Genomic DNA, 6,237 nt, shown 5'->3' on the forward strand with positions numbered 1-6,237 from the left:
TTCAAGAAGTATGGGATTATATGAAATGACCGAACCAACCTACTAATCATAGAAATTCCTGAGGGAGAAGGCGAAGTAAAAAGTTTGAAAAGCTTATTTGAGGAAATAACTAAGGAGGATGCCCTGGTTGTGCTAGACCTTCAGATATCCAGACAGGACAGGCTCAGAGAACACCAGGGGCACAGGCCTGTAACCATCACACTGCCTGCAATCAGTGTAAAGGAAAAGTTTCTAAAATAAGCAAAACATCTCATCACCTGTAAAGGAAATTCCCTCAAACTAACAGCAGATTTCTCACCAGAAACCTTACAAGCTGGGGGGACTGGGGTTCTGTTTTTAATCTTCTTAAGGCAGAAAACAACAGCCGTGAATTTTGTATCCTTCTTAACTAAGCTTTATAAATGAAAATAAGTCTTTCTCAAACCAAAAAGAACAATTATCATTATTATTACCCAACATTATGAGTAATGAAAGGCATCAATCTGAGACAAGAGAAGAATTCTAACAAAACATCCAAGAAAGACTAGAAGACGAATCTGTATCTCCTAGATAATTGAGATGAGACCCACAATTTGCAAAAGGAAAACCTTAGAAACATCAAAAGTAGGAAAGCTATGGAGTGGTGGGGTGGTGGCTCACACCTGTAACCCTAACACTTTGGGAGGCCCAGGTGGGTAATTACCTGAGCTCAAGAATTGGAGACCAGCCTGAGGAACAGTGGGACCCTGTCTCTAAAAATAGCCAGGCGTTGTGGTAGGCACCTCTAGTCCCAGCTACAGAGGCTGAGGCAAGAGGATTGTTTCAGCCCCCAAGTTTGAGGTTGCCGTGAACTGCAACAAAGTGAGACTCTGTCTCAGAGAAAAAGGAAGTAAGTAAGCCATGACCTTGACAACTGGAGAGTTGGAAGCTGAACGGTTTAAAAGCTCAAGTGATGTCATGGCACTCTACCAAGGGTGATAAAGTGAGACTCTGTCTCTAAAAAAATTAAAAAATTAAAAAAAAAAAAAGCTCGAGTGCACGTGGACCTTCAGAAGATGGTACATTCACAGGTCCTATAAGCAGAAAGTTTCTTTACAACCAGTAGAAAAAGTGCTATCTATTTTACTAAAAAGTGAGTTCTTAACCCTTTTCTATTCCCATCTTCCGTTTATTTTGAGGATTAAGATAAGGGGGGAAAGTTAGACAGCATTGAGCAAGATAAAAAAATTAAGAGGAAACAATGGGTGTCACTTTATTCATGAAATATCCTAGGAAATATCAGAAATAGAGCAGCGAGAGTGTTAAGATTGATACAACTGCAAGAAACACAATTGTACAACTTGTTGGCTATGGTTAACAATAACATGTATTCTTGGAAATCACCAAAAGAGTAGATGATAATTGTTCTCACCAAAAAAAAGAAAAAAAGATATGTGAGGCAATGCATGTGTTAATTAGATCAACTTAGCAATTCTATAATGTATACCCATTTCAAAATATCCTGTTTTACACCATAAATGTACATAATTTTATGTGTCAATTAAAATATACCTTAAAAAAATGAAAGCAACAGAATTAGACAAGTTGACATTTTTCCACTGCTGTTGTTACAGAAACTTTTTTCCAAAGAAATTTAAGAATTCTCTTTAAAAGACAACTTTTGAAATTGTGCATTACTATGAAATCTAGCCAATTCTGAAATTGAGTCTAGCCAATTCTGTTGTAGAAACTGAAGAAGGAAGAGATTTGTAGCTTGAAAGTTGGTGCTTCGTTATGAAATTTCGCCCTTTTTTGCTCATGTTTCAGAGATGATTCCACAGAGAACAGATTTGCCCAAAGAGAGAAAAAAGGGGTTCAAGATTCCAAAATGGGTAGTGATTGAAAATCAGAAAAAGTATTGTGAGATTAAGGAAAATTAAATGTATGATTTGATGAGTGATTGACAAGTTAGCCCCAGGTTCCACTGAGCAATATTTATGGGAAAAGGTGGGAGGGAAAGAGAGTCCTGGAGGCCTGGGCATGACACTGGTGTGACAGGCGCTTGGCAGGGGCACGGGGAGGGCCGGGCTGGATTCGCAAACACCCCGAGCCGGCTCTCTGAACTCTTGTTCATCTTTATTTTATGCTGCAGCTTGTGTTTGTGCTGGTGGAAGGTAAAAGAAAAACACAAGAGACAAATCTGTAGTTTCCAAATCAAAGCTCGGCTTTGCTGACTGCTGCAAGTGGCTTGTCAAAGTCCAAGCAGGTGGGCGGTGCCTGTGGCTCGAAGGAGTAGGGCACCAGCCCCATATGCCGGAGGTGGCGGGTTCAAGCCCAGCCCCAGCCAAAAACTGCAAAAAAAAAGCCCAAGCTAGGCGCGGACATTAAAACTCCTCGTTTCTGTGGACTGACAAGCTGAGTATTGTACGGTTCTTTTGTTCTTAATTCATAGATGCAAAAAGAGTATGTTTCAATGTATCTTACATTTATCTTGAAATATTCTCAATTTTTTTTTCAATTTGATTGGCTCTTGGAGAACATAAAACTGGGCAGAAAAACACGGAAGGGGACCGCGGATGATACGAAGAGGCGCCTGTTACAAGAGAATTTCAGACGGAGAAGAAGCTATCGCCTCTTATACACTCTTGATAACGACCCCAAGACCCAAAGTCATGGAATCCGAGCGAAAACCCAGGCCGGTCCGGAGTAGGCCGCCCGAGGGTCCCGCGGCTGGCGTGGGAACCGGGACTGCGCCGAGGGCTGGCGAGGCGGGAAGGCGAAGGAGGGGACTGGGTTGACCTCTAAAAAGCTGGAGCGGGAGGCAACTTCTCGCGTAAGGAGGCGGGAAGGGGCCTCCCCGGTGAAGACGCTGAGTATTTTTTCCTAAGAGAAGCAGCCCGCTCCTTTCTGGCCTTGGGAGCGCCGAGTAGGGGCCGCGGCGTTGTCTACCACGCCGGTTTTCAATTTGGAAGAAAGTTAATCGCTTTCTTGTCGCCCTCCACGCTGACGGAAGCGACCATCGTCCCCGAATGCATCTCCCAGGCTCGTTACTGAGCACGCGTCTCCTCCAGGGTCCTGGGCGCATTTCAGCTCTTCCTTATTCCCAAATCTTTATCTTTGGCTTTGTCAGCTGTAAAGTCACATTGGCACCTCGGGCGGTCGTGGAAGGTCTCTGGATTCCTTGTTTAGACGAAGGTCCAGAGGACCCACCATTCCTGCCACCTCCCCGCTCTTCCGACACCCCAGGAATACCCTCAAGGTGTCACGTACGCAGCTGTGGGGCGCCCTCCCCCAGATTGTTAGGGGCGCGGCACGGGGCTGGGAGCGCAGCTGCCGCCGCTGCGGGGGTACCGGGTGTCCCCGACGACCCGCACAGTCACCCACCCAGAATCAGCTGGAGGCGGGTGGCGGCGCGGAGGGTGGCACCAGCTACGTGAAGGGAGTCTTTGTGCAAGAGCAGGGGTGAGGGCGGGCGGGGAGGAGGGAGCGAGCTGGGACCCGTGGGCGGGGGTTGGGGCGTTCCTGCAGCCCCCACTCCCCCCGCGCCTGGATAACAGGATAGTACCCGCAGCCGGTCGGGGACAGTGTGGCGAAGCAGAGGCTGCTGGGGTCCCTCTGTTTGGCCCTCTCTCAGACACAGTGGAAGAAAGCAGCTCGGATAAGTTGGGGGGTGGGGAGGGATTTGGCCCCCAGCCCCTCTCTCAGGTGGTTGGAGACGTCAGCTAGCTGCAAGGGCGCGACACTCGCGGGGACGGGTCCCAGGGCAGCCCCCGGCAGAGCCTCCCGCGCGGAGCTGCCCCCGCCTGGGGAGCGCGGGGAGCGCCGCCTTCCCCCAGCGCCGGCCGCGTGGCTCGCGGCTTATTTTCCCAGCTGGCGAGCGTCGCGCTGCAGACAAGGGAATGCCTGTGGTGAGTTGTTTATTTTGCTGAAGTTTGCGGTGGGCCAGGGGGATGTGGGGGGCGAGCGGCAGGCACGGCTGGGGCTGTTTCGTTTAGGTCTCGGTCCACCTGTGTGGCATAAATCTGCCAGCCTCAGGCGGCGGGGGGCCGGGGTGAGAAAACCCTGACACTCCAGAAAGCCCCTTTGGTCCCTCGAAGCTCAGAGCCACATTCATTCTCCGCGCCAGGAAGCTGCAGGGTCCCAGCTGACACTGCCCCCATGCCCCTGCTGAGGGCAGGGCTGGCACCCACAAGGCCGTCAGCGCCCAGGACCCAGGGCCCTCCTCCGACCCTTGAAAACAGGGGAGCTGGGGCTTTGCATGAAGGGCGTCCGCTGAATTAGTGGGAACTTGTTCTGGTGGCTTCCTGCGTGAATCCATTCGCGGGTGTCGGGTCTGCCCCGTACTGCAAATTGGGGCCCTGGGTTGGCCGAAGTTTCCTACTTTTCAGGCTGGAGAAAGGTGGGCTGTTGGCCCGCGGGGGGGGGGAGGGCAGAGGACCCCGGGGGATGATAGAGGTCACACCGGCGGCTGCGTTTGCCTGGAAGAAAAGCCTAAATACATTAGTGAGCTGGTAAAGCTTTTAAGGCCTTCTTGGGAGTGAGTGGCTGGCTAATGAGAGGTTAATTTGGTTTCGAAGGGAAGACGGCGCTGGTTTCCTGAGATAAATGGACAGGAAGCGCATCACCTCCTTGCTGGCTAGCGGCTCCCAAGTGCTTTTTGCACCTGCCGCTTTGGGCCGCAGGGAGCTCGCGGCGACGAGCCCCCACCCGCCCGCCCCCCGCGGCGGCGCCGCGCTCACCCCGGGCGCTGGCGCTCTTCTCTCCACCCAGGTCCTGCGCGCTCCGGAGCTTGGGGGACCGCTGATCCCACCCTGCCGCGTCCAGGAGCGGAAGGGTTAAGCATGATCTAAGTACAAACCGCAGGCTGCTGGCCCTGGGCTGTCGGACAGAGGGGGAGCCCGCGCTCCAGTGAGGGCTGCACGAATCGCAGACCGGGTCTCAGCACCGGAGCCTCAGCCCTGGGAGGTCCTCGGGTTAGCTTCCTGGAAATGGAGAGCTACGAACCCGGGAACAGTTAAGACATCACGCAGGGGTCCAGGAAAGGGACCTCGTGGTGTGCGGAGCCATCCCCGCGCCTGGCCTGTCCTAACGGTCCGCTCGTGCGTCCGGCCCGCGGCGTGTCCTGCGGGGTCACCTGAGGGAACTCTTCGCGCTCCTCTTTCCTTCCTGGAAGCTAAGACCCAGGAGGGAGCACAAGCGGCCAGAAACGGGGTGTCTTATGAATTACACAAATTGTCAGTCGCTTCGTAATTTTTTTCTGATTAAAATATAAAACTTTCGTCATAGATTTTATGTTTGCGCTCCAGCTCCCTCCCCAGATTCCTCTCCGTGGAGCCTAAAATCCTCCTGGACTCTCGAGGAGCTCGAGGGTGGCGGCTCTGGAAGCGACCGGTGACCACACTCGCTCCAATCCGGTTCCCGAACCTGCCAGAGTGTCCACTGACCCAATGTCTCGAAAATAGGAACCACCTTGCGGCTTATTAATTGTGAAAATTAGCATTTTCCTCTAGTGGCTGAACACTCAAGCAGCAATAAAAAGTGAACTGTTAGGCGCATAAATCTCGAGCTTGTCAAGTTTTACAGCAGAGGAACAATAGCGCACCTTGGGAGGTGAAGGTTCCCTCTGAACAGTGGGTTTTCCGACGCCAGCCTCGCAGCGACTCGAGGCCGCCCTCTAGTGCCAGGAAACGCGGGCGCGCCGCGGGCTCAGGAACAGGATGTGGGCGGGGCGGGGGGCGAATTCCTCGTGTCACGAGTGGAAAGAACCAAGCCAAACTGAATTTATTGATCAGGAGCTATTGGTTATATATTTTGAAGAAGGGTCAATAAGGCTAAATGCTTTTTTACGTAGAGGTCGAATTGAAATCTTGGATTAAGAGAAAAAGACATTTTACTGTTAGTCTTTGTTAGGCACATATTTTGGAACTGGGTGTTATGTTTGATACTTTTTAAAAGGTGTCTGCTGAAATTTAATGAACTATTTCATTCATTATATGTAGTGATTGCAAAAGAGTAATTTTTGTTCTAATACTATTTAGTATTATCTAAACTGTCAGGTTACCCCCCACCCTCACCCCCAGTCATTTTTCCAGGCAACTCTGACGCTATTACTGAGCACATCAGGAGTACACAGGACTGGGGCTACTACATCTGGGTGGTGAAGAGGGGGCCGACCACGGGTCGTAGCACGCAATTAAGTAATGAAAAGTTACCCCGAAAGCAGACAAGCACCTTCGTAAGGGTCCTAGTGGTCTGAGCAGTTCACAGCGTGTCTAGGAG

General features: G+C 51.0%; 1 long non-coding RNA gene across 1 annotated transcript; it reads left to right on the forward strand.

Annotated features, from left to right (window-relative positions):
- Positions 1–1,224: 1,224 nt before the first annotated feature.
- On the forward strand, positions 1,225–5,517 carry LOC128568895 (uncharacterized). Its single transcript, XR_008375242.1, has 2 exons — positions 1,225–3,866; positions 4,729–5,517. It is a non-coding gene; the product is annotated as an uncharacterized LOC128568895 (long non-coding RNA).
- The last annotated feature ends 720 nt before the right edge of the window (positions 5,518–6,237 follow it).

Source organism: Nycticebus coucang, chromosome 17, assembly GCF_027406575.1.
Source record: "Nycticebus coucang isolate mNycCou1 chromosome 17, mNycCou1.pri, whole genome shotgun sequence".
NCBI classification, from domain to species: Eukaryota; Metazoa; Chordata; class Mammalia; order Primates; family Lorisidae; genus Nycticebus; species Nycticebus coucang.